This window comes from Lycium ferocissimum, chromosome 2, assembly GCF_029784015.1.
Source record: "Lycium ferocissimum isolate CSIRO_LF1 chromosome 2, AGI_CSIRO_Lferr_CH_V1, whole genome shotgun sequence".
NCBI lineage: Eukaryota > Viridiplantae > Streptophyta > Magnoliopsida > Solanales > Solanaceae > Lycium > Lycium ferocissimum.
This window is the reverse complement of record NC_081343.1, coordinates 27412690-27439393: the sequence shown is the minus strand read 5'-3', so window position 1 is coordinate 27439393 and position 26704 is coordinate 27412690. Positions and strand designations below refer to the sequence as shown.

Here is a 26704-nt window from a genome sequence, read left to right as displayed (position 1 = left end):
TTCTTAACATTTTTAATACTTCATTAATGATCTAAACACCCTTAAAACTCTCCTAAAACCTTAAACAATTCTTAATGCAATAATTTACGAAACCTTTCCCCCCACAAACCTTACGTTTATCAATCCTTATAAAAATCAATTCATATGACTTCAAAATCTTAACGATGCATTCTAAGCATAAATATCCTTCTTATAGTATTGAGAACTTCTTGCCCCTTTAAGTGCGTTGGTTCTTTCACACCACTGAAATTTCGGTGTAACACGCGGGGTTTTCCGGATCCTTTTTGAAAGGGATGATCTTCGTTGGCCCCCTCTTCATGGCCTCCCCCATCTTGACAATTCAAAAGGACCCCGGCCATGGAAAACATTGTCTGAAGTGGGGTTCGTGGATCCGATGAACACCGAGACCGCCCTCCTCGACATTAAAGGGTTACACACGGGTCGCTTTCCACCCTTCACTGTACCGGCGAACTCCTCTATGCTTCGCTGACTTTTGTTTAACCTTTTTCAAGGTATCGGTCGGGCATCGTTTTGACGTTGAATCCTAAATCTTCATGAAGCTTTCTGCCATGTCTTCCCAAGTAAACCATTGATGCATGTCTTGGGTCGCGAACCATTCAGCGGCCTCGCGAGTTAAACTTCTACTGAATAGCCGTATGATCAGAGGTTCGTTCTTTTTAATGCTTACCAACTGGTCACAGTAGGACCAAGGATGTGCTTCGAGATTCCCAGTTCCATTGAACACTTCGAATCTTGATAGATCTTGAACTCAGCCAGAAGTCCAAGTCCGGACTTACGTGGCCGCATCATCGCATTCAACTCGCGGGGACTTTATGGCGGTCCCCGGACCTTTCCAATGGTTCCCTCCATTTTTTATTTTCCCATATTCCTTACGTTTGTCGGTTCCGGCCCTCCGGTGCCTTCTCCATTTCCTTATAGTGGTCCAGTTTTTGTGTCCTGGGGAAGATTCATTTGGGACGGTAGGAGTGTAGAAAGACATTGTTTGGTGAGTGGGATGGTTAAATGGAACAGATGTAGTTTGTCCTGTTGGCAGAGCTAAAACATGTGGTTGATTTGCCGAATTGTTGCACATCGGTTGGGAGCTTGATATGAGGGAACCGAATGGGTAGTTCCCAGGATTTGGGTGTATCTTATTGGTGGTGGAGTGCGGTAAAAAACACCAACTTGATTTGGGCCAGTTGGATTTAATGGAGGTGGGATGGTTCCTGGTGGGTAGATGGGGAAGTGATCAGGCATTAGAGAGCTTAGTGAAGGAAAGGGAGGAGGAGGCCTTCTTCCTTCAGTCAAGGCGTCCTTGTCAACATTGGCTGCCTCATTCCTAGCCACCTTTTCTTGGAGGGTCGTGAAGGCAGTTAGTAATGTCGCGGTCACATCTTCTTGAGATGATACTTCCTGTGGATCTTGGGTATCTCCCTCGCGGAGAACGAGCTCATTTCCACCATTATCCGGTGTACCAGTTATTTTCTCTTTTCCTTTATCTTCTTTCGAGAGGGATACTAACACAGCCTTTGATCTTGTGAAGTATGCCAGCTTTTGGTACTAAACTAATCGGCCTCGTTCTATAAGATTAGAATAACTCAACGGTAGATAAAGTTAGTTACTTGGATATAAATATAAAAGCAAGATATCACATATCGATATTTAAGAGCGCACGTAGCACATAGAGTCATTTATTATAGCCAAAATACTGATCGATCCTTTGTTCCAAAGGTTCGGAGGTTATGGGCCCTTTTTGGATTTTGGTGGATCTTGGTCCAATGGACTTTGAGGTTGACTTACTTTCGCAAACCCTTTTCCTGTTACAAAAATTAAACAACTGGGGGGAATTATAATTTATATTATGTAGGGGCCGAATCATACATAGACTGCCTCCGTATCCCACCAGGGAAATAAGGCCCCATCGTAGTTCGTTTTACAAAATAAGGATATTTACTTTTTCCTAGATATCCTTTAGGCTAATCCTAACTAAAGACATCCCCAGACCAGACCCAACTAGGGCTTCCCGCGTATCCCCCTCCAGGGACACTGTGTCGGGCGCGGTTCCTTACACATTCGTGTGGGAAGGGGGCAACTTTTTATGTGCAAAAGTAGGGGACACCTACTATCTACCCAAAATGTAGCTCTGCGAGTCGCCATCCTTACGAACTCGTTCTCTCATTTTTCCTTTCTTTTCCGTAATATAGCGGGAGGATGACCAAAATCTCCACCATCTTAATCATATGCTCGAGCCTGCTTGAATGCATAGAATTCTTCAATGTCATGTCCCATAGCTCCAGTATGGTACAAGCAAAATTTGTTCTGTCTGCCCTATTGGCGCGACCTCGCGGCTGTGTTCCACGGGTCTGATTTTCCTCAAAGTAGCCAAAGTTGAGAAGATGCGGGCATATGTCTCCTCAAAGACTGTGAAATTATGCCGCCGGATCTGAGTTTCGGCGGTGACTCCTTCTTCTGGGACGATAGGGTCGTGGACTAGTAGGGTACGTGGCCCCCATAAAGTTCCAATGATCCTATCATCAATTAAGCTAATAATCCTTCTCCTTAATCCCAAACATTCATTCAAGGTATGACCCACTTAATGGCGCTGAAACGAGTATCTGTTGCAGGCATAAACCAACTCAAGGGCTGGTAGTCTGGCTCAAGTGGTGCAAGGTATCCCCCAGAACTTGCATTTTCTCGAACACATCCTTACAACTGACGGGTCGAAGAGCCACTCTGAACGGGAAAGATCGGGCTTTGAAGGCTACGCTCTACCAGGTGGGTGGATGAGGGTCTGCTCTTCTAAAATTTCCTGATGCCATGGTGGAAGTGGCTAGCACCAGCTCAGGTAAGGGTGCATAGAAATCAGATCCCTCGTTGGTAGGGGCATAATAGTCAGACTTATCATTCGCATCATTTACTTCTTCTTGAAACTCGGGGAACATCCCAAAAGGCTTTTGGTCTTTCTCGACCTCTATGTCCACAGGTTCAGACTCCTCTTGTTCCATATCCTGGGGCTCAACTTTCTCTGGTGGTTCTTCTTCAGTTTCTTGTGGTTCGGAGGCTTCCTGAGGCTCTGACTCTTCTTGTGGATCTCACTCCATCATCCATGGGTCAGATTCAGCTCCCTGATTTCCATTTCCCTCTTCTGGGGCTCTTTCTCGAGGTGTCTCTGGCCTCTTTTCCAGCGGTACGTAGTTCATCACCAACTCCTCACTTCCCCTTCGTAGACATTCTCCCCTTATAGTACTCTTGTTTTCGTGGTATCTCCTTTTCGGTGGGTTACCGACCAGATTCTATAGCCTATCAACCTCTTCAATCTTCTTTCCTATTTCTTGAAGATGCTCTTCCATTTACTGAACCTTGAGTCTTAGCATCTCAGCGGTTTCTCCTAGGGTGAGCATGTTCTAATCTCCTTAGTTTTCCATTTGTATGTAACCTTTTTGAGTGGAGATAAACTAGGGTAAGTCTTAAGTCAATTGGTCTTTCTTTTAGGTATGTAATTCAAATTAGATCAATCGTATTCAAGCTTTAATACATGATAGCACATATAGCAAGTAGACATGTGAAGCATGTAGTAAGCAGTCATGTAATTTGTAAACAGTTATACTACGCGTGTTCCTAAGGCTTTTTGAGCCAAAGCTATCCTAATCGTTTGAAACATGCAAGTGCCATTTGTAAAGATGAACCATTGCCCCGAAAATCATCATTCATTAATAATATTTTCCCCGAAGGGATTACAAAAGATGATGAAACCGACATTGGGCTATAATAACGAAAGCAGTAAAATCAGCAAAGTCCTCCTCCAACAGCTGATGTCGAAGCTTGACCTGTTTTGGCCTTTTACGCCCTTCGAAGTGCGATCTGAATGTGAAGACGTGTCTGATACAGCTCCATTCTGACTATCACAGGATCCGACTCTTCTAGAATCTTACCCAAACGCTCATCCGTACTTTCCTAATATTCTTGCAGGTGATCTTCTTCTCGGATATCATGATGAAGTGTGGGCCCTGGGATAGGTGTGTTGGCCAAATGACATTGCAAACATTCATAGTAACCCGGGTCACACCCTGCTTCGAACCTGTTTGGAGCTAAGGTGTTTGGTCCCCACCTCACACGACCATTCCATTCTCTGAGAATTGTCCCAGCATTATTGATTTTCTGTTCTGTATGTTCGATGATGAACTACCCAGGGTTCCCTGCTTGGGGTATTACTTGCCATCTACCGAATTGCCTCAAAACTCAAGATGGATAGTAAGGACGGATTCCTTGAACTCCAACTGGTGGCACAAACGGGCAATTCTTTCCCCGAACAACTATAGATTCCGATATGAAGTCGGGAAATCTCCATTGGATCCGTTCTTCAGTCAAATTAGCAAATAAGCTTGTCCAACCAGTCTTGGACAAAAACCCAAGATTTGGGCAGTAATCCACGAGACGATCTATCCTATTCTATCGACTTCATCCCTGAACTTCTTTGGCCATGTTAATGCATTTGATAATCCACCATCACAATAACAAATTGCACCCCTGAAAGTATCAGAAATTACTCCGGCATTTGTCTAAAGCTCAGAAAATATCTGCCAGAATGATGGGTGCCAGGTCGAAATACTTGGTTTGCTGTCCCTAGTTAGATCACTCGGGTGTCTATGGCCAGCGACTCATCCTTCGGGAATACCATAGTGCGTAGTAGGGCTATGGCAAACGCCAAAGGTCTAACAGCTTTCCATTCTTCACTACTCTTGAACTCTCTCTAATACAAAGTATACCCGAAAACATCCCTGAACCTCGGTACAATCCTCTAAAAGCTACAGTGGGCCCATGTGCCCAAGGCGCCTCAGTCAAAGCAAGAAATTTAATAATCTGGCCAACAGTCGGCCTCTGAGGAAACAGCAAATTATGGTCCGACTTGTGTCGCCTTCTTAGACAGGTTCCAATACTGTCTATGGCGTCCCTAATCTCCTTTAGACTTGGAGTCATCTTAACATTCCCGAAACGGAACAACATTTCCTTGTCATCCCAATACCCGGCTAATACCTCCATTAGCTCTGGGCGACCCTTCATTGTCATGACGGAAGGTAGATGACCTAGAGTGCAGCTAATTGTCCTTCGATAAGCATCACCTAACCATTCGTACCAAGCTCTCAATAAGTCTGGAGCCTCAGTAACTATGTCAAAACGGTTTTTGCATTCTATCTACAAAACAAAACACAGTTAAGATTTCCCCGTCCGCATAGGATCAATGGTTCATCGAATAGGCACAAACATGCTTCCACATAGAATATAAATGAAATGCGGTATTTTCGGGTCATGGACCGTCCGAACACAAGGTAGTCTTTCTTAATGAGCCTCAGGTAGGTCTGAGATACCCAAGGCTCATCTAAGTATACATGCTCTATTTTAGTAGGGATTTGGCTTAGCTCTATCCTAGTTTTCACTATAGTGGGCTTTTCACAAAAGATCAGTAACCCGAGCGGACGACTGGGGCTGAACCGTTAGGGCTGTTGGACGACCGCGAGCCAAACCTGCCTCATAACGGTTCCAAAAGAAATATTTTGGTTTTATACTGAAAGAACAACCACGTGCTCCGCGAAGTCGCCTTTGGAACAAACTATAAAATAAATACCAGGAGTGGCGGAGTTATGATATGCATGCAATGACAGTTAATAGTTGCGGGAAAGTAATCATATAAACAGTTAAAGCAAATATTCTCATATTATATTGGAATTCTTTTGGTTAGAAGCTTTAAGTCCCCAGCAGAGTCGCCATCTGTTACGGTTGGCATTTCGCAGGCGGGGTTAGCTCTCGAAAAGCTACTTCGAACTTGTTGGTGCTCTTTCGGACTTTGTTTTGGAAAGAGTCACTACCTAATTTTTAGGAAATTAGGAAAACCAGTTTCGAAAGATTTATTCATATGCAGTGAAAAAGCCTTCGTAATCCAAAGTTCTAGGTAAAGGTTACGTGATCCCCTAGGGAAGGCGGTAGGCACCCTAGTATTAAGAATCCGTACTATACGATTGACCTTCGAATTTCAATGTATGAGTATTTGCATGAACCGTTTATTTAGTGTTTATTCCCGCAATATAAAGTATGTCATTTGCATATCTTTTTTGGAAATAAATTGAGTATGTCCCCTTTTATATATAGGGTATTTAGGTTCGGATTTATAATATCCGAATATAACTAGTTTCCTTTTATATATAAGGATAGTATTGATTTTGTAAAGATATGAAGAGTCGTTTTATTTTTAAGTACGGAATAGGTTTTGTTCATGCTTGACTCATACATAGTTCGGGTTAATCCGTTTAATACGTTTTTTAGAACACCTTTCTTAAAACTTGGTGTATTACGAATGCGGATTTGTTTACAAACACTTATAAAATTGTATTTGTTATCTGGCCAAAATGCGCTTGTTTAATCAAATCATACAACTAAACAGGTCTGATTCCTTCTGGGCTCGGCCCAAACCGTTGTATAGTTTTTAAAAAAAACTTGATTGGGCTTGGCCCAACGCGTTTCTTTCCTTTTACAATTAATCATAGTCAGTGATTTACAGCCAAAAATTTCACCAATTCCTTTTAATTATACGGGCTCTAGAACTAAAACTTTTCCTTTATTTTTTACGGGATCCATACTTAGTGTATTTTGAAGGGAAAACTGATCTTGTTTATATATATATATATATATATATATATATATATATATATATATATTTCTAAAGAAAAAACATGTCAAAGCTTTAAAGGTTTTTACTTGTTTTCACTTATCCATTCTAAAAAAAAAAATAAAAAAAAAAAACTATACTTAAAGAAACAATTTTTTCCATTTTTTGTCTTGAAAATATATTTATGCTAAGCGGGTTTAAATATCCATTTTTGGGGACCTAAAGTCAGCTAAACGACGTAAGCCCCGTTGTCCTAAGATGGCTAGTTCAAACAATTAAGCATTCCAATATAATATGTGAGTTTTTACAACTTCATACAAATACAAATATACAATAAAACTGCATTTTAAAGCTAGCAGAAATAAAAATGCAAGAGAGGGAAGACTAGGGGTGTACTAAGCCCCTAGTTAGCCATTTTCGTCCATGGCTGGGCCTTCTTTGCGTCTTTAACAATATTAGCTTCCATTTCTTTCCTCGGACTCAATAATCTTTGAAAGAATTTTCCTATTGGCCCAATAGGGTGGCTGGACCTAGGCCCAAGTGATCGTGAAGTAAGGAGAAGGAAGAGAGGGACCCAGTTAGTTTATATTTACTGAACATATCACATAATTGACTGTATTTATGCAAGATACATACACATATACATACGCAGGTTTTTTTTTAAAAAAAAAAAGAAGCAGAGAAAAAGATACAACATTGGGCCTTAATGGCAGAGATTCAGGCAACATCGGGGGTTATCACCATACGTATCCCCGATGCCGCACATGATCAAAAAAGGTTTCATGAACCTTAGGCATGGCAGGCTATCGGGGGGAAGGCTAAACCAACCTCAAGGTTGCTTTAATTTCTCAGCCATACATAGCAGCAGGGTAGAAGAATGATAGAACAACATTCATACTCAACAATATCATGGTCTAGAAAAGATATGATGTCTTAAAACAGAGGACAACAGTTTGCAGTTAAAACACATAGGCATAGTGTAGACAAAACAAGCCGAGACACATAGATATGGTATAAACAGAAGCAAACTGAAACACATAGATATAGTAAGACAGAGGCAAACTGCAAGTTTGATACTCATGAGGATGATACAAAGTTGCCCACACAATGGCCACAATATAAAGGACAATGTACATGACTTATTCACAGTCAAAGCAAACACACACATAAGCTAAATCATGGCACTTCTCAAACTTGGATGACCTTGTATAGGATGCAATAATTTTATATCCCGTAATTTGTACATTGGGATAATCCGAGCTAACCATGATAAGTTAAGGACAAGACTATTCCGGGATACGAGGTAGAGACTTTTAACCACGATTTTGTTTTAAGGCATAAGTTGCTTATGATTTTATTGGTATGGAATATTAAGAAAAATTTGGGGTTAAAAGTGAATTAAAGGAAGTTTATAATTCATGAACAAAAGGGCCATGTGGTCGTGTGATATGTGTGGGCCATGGGCCACATGTGTTAATTATATATGTGTATATTAGATGATAAGCAAGACTAGTAGTCATCTTTTTCAACACTTAGAAGCTTAGAGAAAAATTGAGAAGCTTGGAGAAAACAAAGAGACCATTCGGCCATGGCAACCAAAATTGATGATCATGAATAGTGATCAAAAAAATATTTTCTTCTAGCAACTCAATCAATTGAAGGGTCCTTATTAACGTGAGATAGTTGTTGGAACAATCAAACCATTCGTTTCTACCCTTTACAACCCTAGCCAAGTTGTGAAGTTACGTGGAAAAGGTAAGGTTTAATCTCCTTTTTATATGTTATGGATGGTTTGTATATGTTGTAGTATGTAGAAATGGATGAAACTCATGATATTATGCATATGGATGTTGAGTCGTGTATAGGTGTTGGATGGTGTAGGAGTGATGAACTAATTTTATTTAGTATTTTAGTTGTTGTTGTTATGGACTCTATGATGATAATGAAAGTTTAATCATTCAAGTTGAAGTTGTAATCGTTGTGGGCTGTTTTGGAAGTTAACGTGATTTTAATGTAGTTTTTATATTTATGAGAATGATGTTGTCAACGTGTGAATTGTTGGTGTAGTTGATGAATTTGGAAGAAAGAAATGTGTTGTTGTTGTTTCTCTTAAAGTTGGGAGGTTTCGGGTGGAGTAGCATTGTGGTTGGGTTGTTTTGAATATTGTGCGGATTGTTTGAAATGTTCTTGAATCTTGTTTGAATGATCTCGGATTAGTACTTGAATATGTGAGCGTTGATGTTGGCTTGAATGTATGTAGTTGAATTGAATGTAAATGGAATGTTGTCGAATTATGTATAAAAGAGTTACTAACGTTAGAATGCGTTTTGAATTGATTGTTGATGTTGTTAATATGGTTTTTGGTATTGTTGTTGATGATTTGGCCGAGTTGAATTCTCGGTTGTTGAATTTACGAAATGCTTTGCCACAAATTTCTGTAGATAAAGTGCTAGTTTGGGATGGAATCCCTAAGCATCTATAGCTAATGTTTGGTATATATTAACGTTGTTGTAGATCTTGGGAAGCCCGAGACTTAAGTTTGGATTAGCTTAGGGAGCGGACGAGGTATGTAAAGCTTACCCTTTCTTTCTTTTGGCATGTCTTAGATGTAAGTAAGATATGATATGATACGAGCCTTGGGGTAACTCCATTCTCAAGTTCCAAGCATGTCTACAATTCTTATTCACTTCTTGATGTAGCATCCTAATATAGTCGAGCTATGGTCCTCGAGTCTTTTGTATGTTTGGATAATGAATGATGCATAAAGAGTTTTATTCCTAAAGTGTTCTATAATGTATAATGCCCCTAACTTTCATATACGGTCTCGGATTGCTTTGATATGTTCGCAAATGATTCTATAATGAATAATGCCGTAACTTTCATAGGCGGGCTCGGATTGGCTTGATACATGTTTATGATCCCTGAGACGTTATGTGACATATTTCGTAATGATATTTCAAGAGTCCTGAGCATGACTATCGTTTGATACTCGAGCGTTGATTTGTCTACTTATCTATTGAGTCTTAAAAGATGATTTATGTGCATATGGTTTCTCACTACTCTGCTCGTGCTAGCTGTTATTATATCTTTCACCGAGTCCCGGGCCGGGTATGTATTCGTGCATAGTTTCACTGCATTGTTCACCGAGTCCCTCACTAGAGGGCCGGGTATGGTATATTTGATGATATGATGATGGCGCCAGCCCATAGGATGGGCCGAGTATGATATATATATGATGGAGACATGATCTCATTCACCGAGTCCCTCATTAGAGAATAGGGTACGGTATATATATGATTACTTCACCAAGTCCCTCACTAGAGGGCCGGGTACGGTATATATGTATATGATGACATGTTGATATGATGACATGATAATATGATGATTCTATTCACCGAGTCCCTCACTAGAGGGCCGGGTACGGTATATATATATGATGACGACATGATGATATGATGATCTTATTTACTGAGCCCCTCACTAAAGGGTCGGGACACGTTATCTATACACATGTACAAGATGATCATTCACTTGTGTTTCTAAGTCCCCTAATGAATTGGATATGATATTGTCATGCATGATTTATGGTTCAAGGCAAGCCTCGTGGTTTTCTGGTTACTGTACTGATTTTCTATACTCCTTACTTCAGTACGATTCTGTTTACTGTATTCCATGCTTTACATGCTCAGTACATATTCCGTACTGACCCCCTTTCTTCGGGGGCTGCGTTTCATGCCCGCAGGTACAAACGATCGATTTGGTGACCCGCCAGTCTAGGATACCGATTCTGCTATTTTGGAGCGCTTCCTTGTTCCGGAGCCTATATTTTGGTACAGACACTTCCATTGTATATGCATATGTCTATTCAGGGGTACGGCGGGGCCCTGTCCCGTCATATGATTCTGTTGTTACTCTTAGAGGTCTGTGGACACATGTGTGGGTTGTGAGTAGTTACTGTTCGATTATGTCTGTTTGGTTTATGCTTTGGGCAGTCCTATTCGCCGTGGCAGCCTTGTCGGCTGCATGTATATATGTTTTGGCATGTTATGTATATTATGACAGCCTTGCCGGCTTCTGTACAGTGTCTATGTTTACATGCGACAGATTGAGACAACGTCTGACTTTGTATATGTATAAGTTATTTGCATGCTGATTCGGGTTAATAGGTGTGTATGAGTGTCCAGGTCAGGCACTAGTCACGGCCTACGGGGTTGGGCCGTGACAAATAATATGCAGGAAGGCATTGTTTATGACGTTAATGGACATAGCATGGATAGCAATAAGCAAATGGGATCAGATTCTCGAGCTGAAGTAATCACTTATAGAATAGGTAACACACAGGACAAATAATTGTTCTCTAACTACTGTGACACCAGCAGAAGCAGAGTACAAATAGATCTAACTATGCAAGGAAGATATAGGAAGGATCAAGGCAATAATATGTAGAAAGGCATTGTTTATGACATTAATGGACATAGCATGGATAGGACTAAGCAAATGGGATCAGATTCCCGTGCTGAAGCAATCACTTATAGAATAGGTAACACACAGGACAAATAATTGTTCGCTAACTACTGTGACACCAGCAGAAGCGGAGTACAAATAAATCTAACTATGCAAGGAAGATATAGGAAGGATCAAGGCCTCTCTAAGCCTAATGACCACCAGCATGATGCAGCACTATCTTAAGAGTAAGCAGTTGCAGACAAGGCAAGTAACCATGGTGCAAGCAGGGCAAAATACAAGCAATGTCAAAATGTTCTAAGTCCAAACAACCTTATGTAAGATATACAGTCTTCACGGAAGAGTAACTATATTTGGATACACATACCATAAGCAAAAAAAATGCACGCAGTCCCAAACATGTGCAGATGGTGCAAATTTATCACTATAGATTCTAATTGATTTCGTTATGACAACAAACATGGATCAAGAACAGCATGGGTCACATGAAATACAAGTTCAGAATGGATAAAGGAAAGGATGTGAGAAGAGCAATGCATGCTTCTTATCAGTGTTCTTGAAGATGGGCGTTATATGATCTTTCAAAGGTACAGCAGCTTAATGTTTAGAATTTTTAAATCCCTTTTAGACCTTCCCCATTTTATTTCCAATTTAAATACATATATGCAATTAAAGTTTTCATTTAATTTCAGCAAATCATTCATTAGGCTATCTCTGGTTCCAGTTTTAAACCCTTAAGTCTATATGATTACAAGGGCTTCATACATTAGGCTTGCCCTATAGGCCATGGAAGTGCCATGGTACTCTTTATATAGAGGTAAGGTGTTATCAACCAGACATTTGCCAGGTTCTCCCTTAACCTCTCTCCAGAACATCTTTTTAAAAGACCCATCCAGGTCATGTGGCTTTTGGCTTACTATTAGTCCCTAGTGATCATAAGGGCTCTACTTTAAGCTACTTGTAACTAAATGTTCACATAAGTGCAAACACAAGCAGGCAGGATCATTCAAGCATAGATAGGGATTACTTTCATCTCTAAAACCTAATTGAATTCATACAAGGACATAAAATGAGTTAAAATGGCATCAGATCACTTTCTAGATCACTTTAACCTCACAGAGGTCACACAAAATAGACATAAGCATTAAACAGACCCAATCATATCATAAATCTCATTCCCCTACATCTCAGAGGTATATATCAGTTAAATAGCCAAACAATGATAACTAAACATATAAGCAACATTCCCAGAAGTACAAGCAAGCAAAAACAACTGAGTAGTGGCACTGCATTCATCTCAATCAGGCTACCAGAGCTCAGATCAAGGACTTCAAACAATTTGAATATGGATGTAGCATACAAGTTTTTATTTTTTAATACTGGAACACCTCTTACATATAGACATTCAACATACAGACATTGTTTCAGGTCAATCCTAATTGGTCTAATCATAAGACCTCCATGTTCCCCCTGTTTTGACTCTACTTGATTTTCTCTCTTATAGTTATGTTTCTTAGTCAGATTATGCTAGGTCCTGTTTATACCATTACACCTATACCCTAAATAAGTCAAAAAGAGAAAAAAAAAAGTAGGGGGGGGGGGGGGGGGGGGGCGGCGGCTTCACAATCTCCTCTTAGATCAAAGTTGGTCCTATTTAGATGCATCTGACCTTACCCGGTCCCTCTCAAGCATCTTACTCAAGTCTTAGGATTTGTTTAGGCACGCTTCACCTCGTAAAGGTCTTTCAAAGCTTGTATATAACACTTTACTAGCACTAGATGTGATCAACAGAACATGGACAAGCATACTTGTATCAAGGAAATAAATCTAAAGGTCCAAGAGACTCTGATTTGATTGCCACACTAACAGACCCTTCCTATCCAATTCAAAAGACACACCACAGTCCTATCTAGCATATACCATTCCTGTTCTATGATCAGACACAAAGGATTTAGAGATTCAAACTAGATCAAGCAATGTCACTTAGAAATTACTCAAGTCATATACTATTAATTTAACAGTTAAATATCATCCCATCAAGAGAGCAAAGGATCAAACAAAGTCCCTATGAGTATTCAGCAGAGAAATCTGAATTCTAGCTTTACCAATGAATCAAATCACCCCTTAATCCAACTATACAGTGCTACACTAACCATTTAAGCAACTAGAATAAAGATTAATCTAAGTATATTAACAATAAGCCTGGTTCAACCTCTAACTAACTTAAACAGGAATCATTCTTGAAGAAACTAATCACTAATCTAATTACTCATAACAAAATGCATCATACCATAATAAGGAGGACATGAATGAAAAAAAAAAAAAAAGGGCAACAGCAAGATAAAAGATTACCTTTTGTTGGTGCAACCTGTGTCAAGAATGGATCTTGAAGCCTTGTGCTTCCAATCTCAAGACTCAGCCCCCACAAAAAAAAAAAAAAAAAAAAAAAAAAAAGAACAAGTAAATGAATATTTTAGACTGGTAAGACTCTACTTTTAACAGTTAAGTCTTAAAAAAATTTAAACTAAGAACTCGAAATTTCAGAGCTATTCACTCGAAATTCAAGCTATGAGAGTTCAAAACTTCTGAAATAGAGAGGGTTGGGGTTCTATTTATAGAACCCCAAAATTCTTCCAAAGACTTAAAACACCGATCTAGTACAAAATGATTTTTTAGATGAAAAATGTGAGTCTATGAAATTAACGGCTAGATTCTACAAAGAAACGAATATATACAGTCAGATCTATCTTGCTTCGTATCGATCCGAACCAACAACTATGGACCAATAAGAAATCGTGAAAATAACAATTTGATACAACAATAAAAACACCGAAAGTTGCAGGTTTGAGTCAAAATCAAAAGAAAGAGTAAAAGTCAAAGATTTATTACCGTGTTTGGATGAATTTGAGTGAAAACAATTTTGAAACATTAATTGTTGTATGAAAATAGTTGTGCAAGGACTGCAAAAAGCCTGAGGTCTCTGCGCTATTGCCATTTTTGGCATGGAGAGAGAAGGAAAATTGGGACGGCACTAGTTTTTTTTTTTTTTGGGGGGGGGGGGGGGAAAGGGAGAGAGGAATAGGCTTTAGGGGTCGTTTGGCATGCTAATGTGGAAATGAGATAATGAGAGGGGGTATTACCTCTTTGATGCGTGCGTGTATTGGGCGGTCGATTAATTAGTGGGCTGGACCCGGTCATAATTAAAAAAGAAAGGGAAGCGGCCCTATATATGTATATTAGGTATGTATATCTACGTATATCAGGCGTATATACGTGTACGAGGGGTAAAAGGGGTAGAATAAAATAAATAAAAATGATAAAGTGTCAATTATTGATCACATTATAGAAATTAGGACATGATTAGCATTTCTATTTAATTTTAAAACACGTCTAATTAATTAAACAGCCTTGATTTGCAAGTATAGCCTTAACTTGATTTAAATCTAAATGAGTGTTGCAATTATGACCCTTTTTGTTAACTAATTATAATTATGTCATTTAGTTAATCTTAATCCAATTAATTATTTCAATTGTGACCTCATTTACCCTAATAAACCAATTAAAGCTAGATTTGCTCTAATGATCTCAATTGCTTTGCCAATGGATTTGGTCATTTCAATTAAGGCCACTCAAAGGCTAACTTTGCAAAAATGACCCTAATTGTCTTAAACCATGAATTGGTCAATTAAATTGTGGCCATAATGTAAACAATTAGTAATAAAAACCAATTTTGCAATAATGACCCTTTAATTGATTAACTAATCTCATGCATTAAAACAGTTTTATTTATTTCAAAAAATTATGCAAACACACAGAATTAAAGGCTGAAGGACAAATGGTCAATCCTCTTAATTATTCAAGTTCCTTGGATTTAAAGGAAATAGTTAATTTGTCTTTTGACAATTTAGCGATTAAGTGAATAGTTATTCAAAAACTGTTTTGCCTTTGATTAATCCTAACAAAATATTTCATGAATGCCATAAATACCAATTAATTTTTAAATAATTTATAATGCCATAAAGATCTCTTTATCAATTTGAAGGAGTAGAATATTGACTTGAATAATTTTATAAAATTATTTAAACTCTTTCAGATGCCTGGTTTGATTTATTTATTATCTAAGGACTTTGAGTAATTAAAATAAATTATGGGAAGTCAAAATTTACGGGTCAATGGGCATGGCAAGGTAACCCTCAGGGGGATGTGCCTGGTATGTTGTCAAAGATTTTTAAGGAATGGGAAGATGGGTGTCGACCGAGTAGCTTCAACACTATGAAATGGAACTAACTAAATTAGGATTAGTGCAATCGGTGTTGAATGAGATCAGTTTTGATAGAGATGTTTATAGTTTTCTCATATAAAGCAAGGATCCATTTTTTACGAAAAGAAATTTGGGCTTGTGGCGTGTGTCTAAGTGTTCTAAGGAATCTTGGTGCAACGGACGGCCTTAGAAGGAGTGGAAGAAGGATTTGCAGAACCAAAATAATTTTACCAGTACGAAATGGGCAATAGTTTGTCACTACATCTTTAGGATTATGTTGTTTGGGGTGGTAATTATGGAACCAATCGATTACGTACAGAGGTATGGTTATATCAATTCAGAAAATTCAAGTGGAGGCAGTTCTTATATTCGGGGATCAGTTGTGAAAGAAATTTCGAGTATATGAAGCATGGAAATTTAGGTCCTTAAGCTAAGTTAAAGGAAGTTTGATAGCTAACGTCAACGAGTGGTGCTATCAGCGTATTTCTTACCCATGGAGGCTTCCATGAGTTTTATCATAGAGGTTCCTTGGTTGCCGTCAGCTTTCGTACTCTTCTTATCGTTCAAGGACAAACCATTGTTTAATTAGTATAGTTTTCAGAACCGATGCTCTATTTTGCGAATCACCTATTCCAGAAGCTCCGTAATAATTATTTTGACCTGCTTTCAAACTTTGAAGTCAAACAGATGTCATTTGGTTCACTTTGGGAGAAGGTTTCATTTTAGAAATCTCGGTATTCAATTATTTAGATAAATTATTTATGTTGGGGAAACGTGCTCTGACTGGAAATTCGAAGATTCCGTTAGATTTGAAATATTATGTGTGACCTGTGGGAATTACGGAGCTAATTTTAAAGTTCATTTGGTTGTTTTTTTGATAATTAAGTCGGTTCTAGTATTTAATATACCTAATTTAGTGAAAAGAATGTCACGGGAAGAAATAAGACCCAGATTGGAAGCTCGTTGGTTCTATTAGCTTCATATTGATGTTTATGACTTGCGGGGATGTGTGGCGCAATTCTGGAGTCTTTCGGATGAGTTTTGGGTAAGGAAAAGGATATTTTGGAAATCTTTAAGTTAGGAAATGAAGAATTTTGACCAAAGTCAACATCGAGGGTATTTTCATCATTTTTGAAGTTTTGTCAATTGGATTAGGTCTGGAAGGTTATTTATGACTAAATTAGCGGAATATTACAAATAAGCGAGAAATAATAATTTAACGAGTCCGGTGGGCATGACGCACGAAGGCCGATAAGGCCGTCACAAAACATAGATAACCATAATCGTACGCAACACTCACGAGCATATACGAACCCACACCACATGTCTACGGACCTACGAACAAAACATAATCATATGACGGGACGGGGCCCCGCCGTACCCCGAAACAAATACGTACATATGCGAAAAAAATATTATACCAAAATACGGAGCTCGGACAAAGGAGCACTCCAACAACCGAGCGAGATAACCTAAGCAACGGATCCACAAATCGGTCGTCGTACCGCGCGGCACGAAACGCGACCCCGAAGAAAGGGGTCGGTACGAAAAATGTGCCGAATATGTAAAGCGAGAGAACGTAATAAATAAAATCAAAATCGAACGAGAATGTGCGGAGGAAGCATAAGATACATAGGGAATCAAAAGTGCATACCGTAAAATCATAAGTAATGCATGCGAAAAACATATGCAAAACCGGCCCCGCTATGGGACTCGGTGAACGAAACAGAGCGCTCCTTCGTCCCGCGCCAAAACACACGAGATACTTCGTAGTAGGGAATATCTCCGAAACAAATCATAACATACCAAGTGGCCACATCGGATCACATAATCGGATATCGAATAAGCGTACATGGCACATCATACACCACAACCCATGTACGTATATACCGCCCCTCACACCGGGCGCGCGCGAACAATGCGAGAGACATACGCTTGAGAACATATCCCGGCCCGGCTCGGTGTGGGAAACATTGAGGCATCCACGAGTGGAGTAGTGAGAAACTAATGCAATAAAAATATCCGGAGACTCAATGAAGCATATCGAATAACGAATATCGAATAACGAATCAAATCAATGAAATCGACTGAATCATAATACGTACCTTTCGGACATCACGGCGGATTATCTCAACAGAACTTTCAGAGTCGAAGTACATATCAAAACATTTCATAGGGCTTGATAGAATGTTTAAAACGATTTTTGTTTAGTAATCAAAACATTTCTTGAAAGCCGCTCGAAAACGAATCGTATTTACAAAAGAATAAAGTCGGAAATAGTGGGCTCACCTCGGTCAAACGAGGTGGCGAACATAAAACATACATATCGAACCTCATAATATCATTAATAAATGTTTTAGAGTAGTCGGATTGAATTTGGACGTGTTTTATACGTCTAAGACCATTCTAGCTATTCATGATCTAGTTGGGTTCAATCTTCAAGGAAAAAGGGGAAAATTCAAACGCGATTCCGGAAGTAGGAATATCCCCAAGGACCAAAGTCGAGCCTAATACCCTAAGACGTGCCAAGAGAAGAAATAGGCAAACTTTACATACCTTTTGCGCTTGTTACGCTTGTCGAAACTCCAATCCCATTTCGTCAGAAATCTGCAAATGGTCATCTTTACCAGTTACTATTCATGCAAACTAACATTTCAATCTTTGGCTTCTATTTGGCTACCGAAATTTCGGCAGCACTTCCCCTATAAACATGACATCCCCGAGATTCAACTCGGCTCAAAACAACAAACAACAACCCAACAACAACATCAACGCTCATAACAAAACACAACATGACATAACTAGCCAACTTTCCAACATAATACCGTAACTTCCATTCCGACTCCACACGTCCAAATCAATGCCATCATATTCACATTCATTACTAACTAAAGTCATTACAATACCATTCGGAAGCATTTCATATCATTTCTACCATACATACACAAATTGTACAAAAGACTTTCCACCAAAGTCATAATTTATCCACATCTTCCAATCTTTAACATAGATATTCATAGCATATTCCTATCCTCTAAGTTCATCAACAATCATCATAATTCACACTTTAATATCTCAATTTCCATAATGTCATAAAATCATACAAATACGACATAAATTTCTACATTCCGTTTTCATACCAACTCAACCCATAATTGCTTCATTTACATCATAATAATCACCACAACACAATCAACATATTAAACAAAATAAATCCATTACTATTCCATTGCCACACACCACACGGCCAAGAGGCAAAATTCCAATTCCATCCCATTTTATTCAACTTTCATTTCTAATACAAACTCCACAATAACCACAACCAAAATACAACACAAAATTCAACATAACTATACTACAACATTCGGCCACATGCTTACATTTTCTTCCACCATGCAAACTTCCATATTTCTATGTTTTCTTCTCATTTACACATACTACAACACAAACAAACCTTCAAAACATAACTAGAGGTAATGAATTCTTACCTTTTTCTTCAATCTTCTTTACTTGAACAAATTGTCCATTTGAAGAAACAAGCCTTCTTTCTTCCAAACCAATCACACCAAGTTGTTAAGGGACCTTGAATTAGTGGGAATTCAACAAGAGAATAATTTTTTGGAAACAAAATCTCATGGGACAAAAATTGAAGACCATGGCCGAATGGCCATGGTTCTTAGTCTCCATCTTTCTTGTTTTCTTTTCTTGAAATTTCTAGAATAATGAATGGCCCCTCACTTATTTAATTTGCAAACTTAGCCCCTTTCATGGGCTTGGCCCATTTTCTCTCTTTTTTCCATTATATGGCCGGTTGGGCCTCCACTTGGGCTTTGCTTATTCTTTCTTTTTTTTTCAAGCCCAATTACTTAGTCCGCATTTTTGGTGATTCATGAAACCATTTTCCGACATTCCAATTTCGCCCTTAGTCTTCTCCAATATTTCCGCGTCGATAGCCTCTAAAGCATCCCATGCACACTAAGTAGAATCCATTTGAAACCTTAATTCCTACCATTCCGACTTGTTTCCAATTTTTCCGAATTCGCATAAAATGCGAGGTGTAACATCCTCCCCCCCCTTTAGAACATTCGTCCTCGAATGTTCAACTGACCTTCTGGGGCTTCATAATAATTCGGGGAGGTTTCCTTCTTTCCATATACATACTTGAGCTTGACTAAAGCATTTATAAGGGCCTTCATCTTTCCACCTCTTCTGTCATTCTTCGACATCTCTTTACTAGGGCGGTTCGGGGCCTTAAGTCGGGTATACGGCGAACTGAATCTTCGTCAGGATCAGAAGACCGAATGAGCGTCGGACAGAGTCATATCCGAATCGAAGCACGACGGTACAACGGACGGATCGAGGCGGACTCAAATTCGAGCCAAACGTACGAAGCGTATCGAACGGACCCATAACCGAGTCGGGGCGTACGAGCATATTCACCAGACAGTATTCGTAGTCGGGGTCGGACGGACGATCGTATATCGGACAAATTCATGATCGGAGTCAATCGTACAAAGATGTGTCAGACGGGTTTGTCGTCAGAGTCGAACGTATAGAGGTATAGCAGATAGAAACATGATTAGATTCAGAAGTACCGGGGTATAATAGGCAGAGTTTATCGAAGTTAGAGGCGCAGGAATATGGCATACGGAACCACGATCAGGGTCAGGCTACTTTTACTACTACTTTAGAGACCTATGGAGATCTCCTTGTCTTGTTTTACTCCTCGCTTGATTGCAAACTTGCTTCTCTCATTCTTACATAATGGTTTCCTACATCGCTTATCGGCTCCTCCAAAGGTTTTTACTTGATCATATTTCTTATCCTTAATTCCTTCCAATACTTCAATTCCCAACCTTAATCCATAGTGAAAAGAGTAGCAACTTATCTTACAACACCTGTACCATATCTTTCCTTGTTACTCGAACTTCGATGTCTTTGTCCGATTGCCGGCTTCCCACACCGTAGCACCGGTGGCTGGGAATTACTTACCTACCGATACAATTGCATGCAGAATATCGTACGCGTTCACATACCTATATGATTATTATCGACTATCCCACAAAATAATTCCAACGTTGTTCAAGCCTATACAAATCCCGAGGCTATACTGTACTTTCTTTCTCTTCACCCCTTATGTTCCGTTTCGTAGTGCCTTCCGTTAGTGGCAACCTTTTGTCGTTAGGACTCGCCTTTCGACCAACATAATCACCAGGGAAAAGTCATACACATACATATATACACACACTCATTATCACTCTACTCATAAACATTTCCAATCGCTACTTAAATTTACCTTGATTTCCAAGCGATATTGCGCTTTCTTCCTTTTTCCTCATTAATCTGCCTCGGTCTGCGCGACTTCTGTAAGGGTGCTATCCGCTTCACAGACTCCTGTTTCCTTTAGGTTACCCCAAATTTCCATTTATCCCCTTACATTCCAAGTTTGTAAAATTTTTCACTTACTTCCCAGGGGGGTCACCCATCCTAAAATTGCTCCCCCCCGAGCACGCTTAACTTCGCAACTTCGGCGGATTCTAGTCCCTTAATGTCGGCATAGTCACATCCATTTCCACACACAACCTTTATTACATAATGCGAGGCTAATCGAGGCCTTACAGATCCCGAGGCATATTCACAACACGTCCTTCCTTGTACAATTACTATTTTACCCTTCTTGAGTTTCGGTAGTCACCTTGCACATTCTTATTACTCAAAATCTGTGCGCTGCCAACACCCATAATACCATACAGAATATGCAGCTTCGTATCCCACTCTCGCCATTCAGAACCTGCTGTTTCAGGTAACGGAACAAATATATTCGAACTTACCTGTGTGACCTTTCCCGTCACCACTTGCCATTTTCCGCCGTATGTAAAGCTCGCGCAAGGAATTTTATTTCCTATGACTTGGCTCTATCGCACGATCTAAGACGAAAGAAGGTCAACAATTCCTAGATGCCGTAGCCTCCTCGTTTATAAATGTGCGCGCTTCACACCATAAACGGACTCTACTAGACACGGTCTGTAGACATTCCGAGGACCTAACCGCTCTGATACCACTTTTGTCACGACCCAACTCCGTAGGCCGCGACACGTGCCCTAGTTGGGCACTCATACGTACCTTAACCTAAATTAGCGGAATATTACAAATAAGCAGAAATAATAATTTAACAGAGTCCAGTGGGCATGACGCACGAAGGCCGATAAGGCCGTCACAAAACATAGATAACCATAATCGTACGCAACACTCACGAGCATATACGTAACCCACACCACATGTCTACGTACCTCTACGAACAAAACATAATCATATGACGGGACGGGCCCCGCCGTACCCAAACAAATACGTACATATGCGAGCAGAAAAATATTATACCAAAATACGGGCTCCGGACAAAGGAGCACTCCAACAGCTGAGCAGATAACCTAAGCAACGGATCCACAAATCAGTCGTCTGTACCTGCGCGGCACGAAACGCAGCCCCCGAAGAAAGGGGGTCGGTTTAAAAATGTACCGAATATGTAAAGCGAGAGAACGTAATAAATAAAATCAAAATCGAACGAGAATGTGCGGAGGAAGCATAAGATACATAGGGAATCAAAAGTGCATACCGTAAAATCATAAGTAATGCATGCGAAAAACATATGCAAAACCGGCCCCGCTATGGGACTCGGTGAACGAAACGAGGGCGCTCCTTCGTCCCGCGCCAAAACACAAGATACTTCGTAGTAGGGAATATCTCCGAAACAAATCATAACATACCAAGTGGCCACATCGTATCACATAATCGTATATCGAATAAGCGTACATGGCACATCATACACCACAACCCATGTACGTATATACCGCCCCTCACACCGGGCGCGGCGAACAATGCAGACATACGCTTGAGAACATATCCCGGCCCGGCTCGGTGTGGGAAACATTGAGGCATCCACGAGTGGAGTAGTGAGAAACTAATGCAATAAAAATATCCGGAGACTCAATGAAGCATATCGAATAACGAATATCGAATAACGAATCAAATCAATGAAATCGGACGAATCATAATACGTACCTTTCGGACATCACGGCGGATTATCTCAACGAACTTTCAGAGTCGAAGTACATATCAAAACATTTCATAGGGCTTGATAGAATGTTTAAAACGATTTTTGTTTAGTAATCAAAACATTTCTTGAAAGCCGCTCGAAAACGAATCGTATTTACAAAAGAATAAAGTCGGAAATAGTGGGCTCACCTCGGTCAAACGAGGTGGCGAACATAAAACATACATATCGAACCTCATAATATCATTAATAAATGTTTTAGAGTAGTCGGATTGAATTTGGACAGGTTTTATACGTCTAAGACCATTCTAGCTATTCATGATCTAGTTGGGTTCAATCTTACTGAAGGAAAAAGGGGAAAATTCAAACGCTGATTCCAGGAAATAGGAATATCCCCAAGGACCAAAGTCGAGCCTAATACCCTAAGACGTGCCAAGAGAAGAAATAGGCAAACTTTACATACCTTTTGCGCTTGTTACGCTTGTCGAAACTCCAATCCCATTTCGTCAGAAATCTGCAAATGGTCATCTTTACCAGTTACTATTCATGCAAACTAACATTTCAATCTTTGGCTTCTATTTGGCTACCGAAATTTCGGCAGCACTTCCCCTATAAACATGACATCCCCGAGATTCAACTCGGCTCAAAACAACAAACAACAACCCAACAACAACATCAACGCTCATAACAAAACACAACATGACATAACTAGCCAACTTTCCAACATAATACCGTAACTTCCATTCCGACTCCACACGTCCAAATCAATGCCATCATATTCACATTCATTACTAACTAAAGTCATTACAATACCATTCGGAAGCATTTCATATCATTTCTACCATACATACACAAATTGTACAAAAGACTTTCCACCAAAGTCATAATTTATCCACATCTTCCAATCTTTAACATAGATATTCATAGCATATTCCTATCCTCTAAGTTCATCAACAATCATCATAATTCACACTTTAATATCTCAATTTCCATAATGTCATAAAATCATACAAATACGACATAAATTTCTACATTCCGTTTTCATACCAACTCAACCCATAATTGCTTCATTTACATCATAATAATCACCACAACACAATCAACATATTAAACAAAATAAATCCATTACTATTCCATTGCCACACACCACACGGCCAAGAGGCAAAATTCCAATTCCATCCCATTTTATTCAACTTTCATTTCTAATACAAACTCCACAATAACCACAACCAAAATACAACACAAAATTCAACATAACTATACTACAACATTCGGCCACATGCTTACATTTTCTTCCACCATGCAAACTTCCATATTTCTATGTTTTCTTCTCATTTACACATACTACAACACAAACAAACCTTCAAAACATAACTAGAGGTAATGAATTCTTACCTTTTTCTTCAATCTTCTTTACTTGAACAAATTGTCCATTTGAAGAAACAAGCCTTCTTTCTTCCAAACCAATCACACCAAGTTGTTAAGGGACCTTGAATTAGTGGGAATTCAACAAGAGAATAATTTTTGGAAACAAAATCTCATGGGACAAAAATTGAAGACCATGGCCGAATGGCCATGGTTCTTAGTCTCCATCTTTCTTGAAATTTCTAGAATAATGAATGGCCCCTCACTTATTTAATTTGCAAACTTAGCCCCTTTCATGGGCTTGGCCCATTTTCTCTCTTTTTTCCATTATATGGCCGGTTGGGCCTCCACTTGGGCTTTGCTTATTCTTTCTTTTTTTCAAGCCCAATTACTTAGTCCGCATTTTTGGTGATTCATGAAACCATTTTCCGACATTCCAATTTCGCCCTTAGTCTTCTCCAATATTTCCGCGTCGATAGCCTCTAAAGCATCCCATGCACACTAAGTAGAATCCATTTGAAACCTTAATTCCTACCATTCCGACTTGTTTCCAATTTTTCCGAATTCGCATAAAATGCGAGTAAGGAGAGTATCTAGCAAAAGATGTACGGATGGAACATATCCAAAATAGGAACAGCCTCGGAACAATAACTTTATGGAACCATAGGCCGAGTTCATAGGATAAAGGAGAACGCCGAGTCGCGTCCATGCCACTCGGGGCATGAAACACGCCTTCGAAGAAAGGGGTTTTCGTTTTACGGAACATGTTTTTATTCTTGTAATAGAAAATAGGTATACTTTTCGGGAAAACGTAATTTAGGAAAGAAGAAATCATAACCAACTTCATCGGCTCTCCCACCCCCTCCCCAAAACAACATAAATATATCACAATATATATCAAATATCGTAAATAATCACAATCCAACTAAAATTCTCGAGTAAGTAATGTAATCTAGAACATCTCTTTTAAAGGAGTAATACAATACATCACACGCGTCGCTTGATAAAAAATAATGATGGACACCTTGCCCTCCCCATTCCCCCACATATAATAATGGTATACACATGTACAATTATACGCAAATGCATGTAATATACATTATCAAAAAAATCCATAACATAAACTAAGGCCATGTGTACATAGCACACTGACATAAGGTCGGTGGCCTAGCACACTCGGTGTATTATGGAATAACTGGGATCGCTTTGGCCATATATCATATAGCGCACTTAGTCACGTCATGAAATCATCCAACGAAGAAAAAAGTTTAAATAGTAAAATCTCACACCCCATATCGGGTGGTTTTGAAAATTGACTTTATGTTTTCTTTATTTAAAAAAGAACAAGTTTCTTGAAATCATTAATAAACCACAAAGGATCGAAGAAATCGTCGTTAGCATAAAAAGATTAGCAACCATATGCAATCTTGCAAAGTAGTGAGAATTATTCTCTTTCAAATCATCGTTATCATTATTGCCATAAAATTCTCTACGATATTTATAGTACTTTTAGACCATCTGATAACGAGAGCATAGGGATCAACCGTTCTTTAACTATCGTATGGAAATAAGTCGAGCGGAACAATAAGGAAAATCTCGAAACAATGGGCCCACCTCGGGTCGGGGTGGCGGACGTGAACCAAATTTACATGTGTTACATGTCATGAGATTGCTTGTGAGGGTTTTAGGTTAAGTTGGGTCCTAATTATCGAGCTCTAGGCTTTAGGAAGGTTTTTCAACATTTTGCAAATACATAATTCAATTCTATCAATGGAAAAGGGAAAATGAAGGTGCGGATTAGGAGGATAGAGTTGTCCCCAGGCTCATGTCTTAGTACGTACCTAAGACATGCAAGAGAAAGAAGAGCAAGTCTTACATACCTTTTCCGCCTTGTACGCTCGCTCCAAATTCAACTCTTGTTTCACCAAAATCTACAAATTGGTCACATATGCCAAATAGTAATTACAAGCTTTTGCGATTGAATCTTGAATCCACACTTGCCCACAAAATTTCGAAGCATTTCCCCTAAATTTAACATCCCACCAAGTTCAACTTGGCCATTATCAACAACAACAACCGGAATTTAACCCGCCAAACTATCAACAATAATTCCAACAATTATTCTAGCAACACTTATAGCATTCAAAACAATTCAATCACCATACCATTTCACCCAACACCTTCCAATTTCAACAAAAACGATAACGACCTAATTCTTTCTTCCGAATTCACATACTTCGTCAACCATTCCTTGGGAAAAAGTGGTATCATATTAAGCAAACAACCTTTGATTTGTGTTTCTATTGAACCATTAGATCTGTATCGTAATTACGGAACCAAATAAAAAAGAATCATCGAATTTGGACATCCTATGAGGGAGTTATGCCCATTTTAGTGGCAGAACAGATTGTTGGTGCTTCGCGGATGCGAAGTGGGTCCGTACCCACGACCCAGTACTTGCGGAAATGACACCTGGCAGATCACAGGTGTTACTTATTGGCCGCTGAAGTGGAAATCAATGTGTATAAAAAAGTCAGACTGCGTTCATTTAGTATGTTGAGCAAATCTTGAGTTACGAGCTCCGTTTGAGGTGATTTTCTCGGAGTTTTTCTCGCCTCAACAAGGGGGTAAGTATCTAACCTTTGTTTCAATATTTTCTTAAGTTTATTTCCAGTTGAGGAGTTTTTATTAATGTTTGGTTGGGGAAAATTAGGATTTTGAACCCAAAAGTTAAAAAATGATAAACCATGGATTTGAGATCAAGATGAAGGCTTTTTGAATGGGTTTTCTGGATTTAGAATCTATAAGTTATGTGAAATCTGATTTTTAAATAAAATTCCAATTTTGCCCTTGGGGCTTTGGGTTACCTTTTGGGGTTCATTTTTTTATTTCGAATTAAGGT

The 26704-nt window shown here is 39.2% G+C and overlaps 1 long non-coding RNA gene across 2 annotated transcripts in view; it reads right to left on the bottom strand.

Annotated features, from left to right (window-relative positions):
* LOC132034444 (uncharacterized) overlaps positions 1-14165 on the bottom strand; it is a 48426-nt gene extending 34261 nt beyond the window's left edge. For both annotated transcript variants that reach the window (XR_009409100.1, XR_009409101.1), the window contains exons 1-2: positions 14015-14165; positions 13478-13539 (exon numbers count right to left, since the gene is read on the bottom strand). This is a non-coding gene — a long non-coding RNA (uncharacterized LOC132034444). The remainder of the gene's footprint in view (positions 1-13477; positions 13540-14014) is intronic.
* Positions 14166-26704: the final 12539 nt, after the last annotated feature.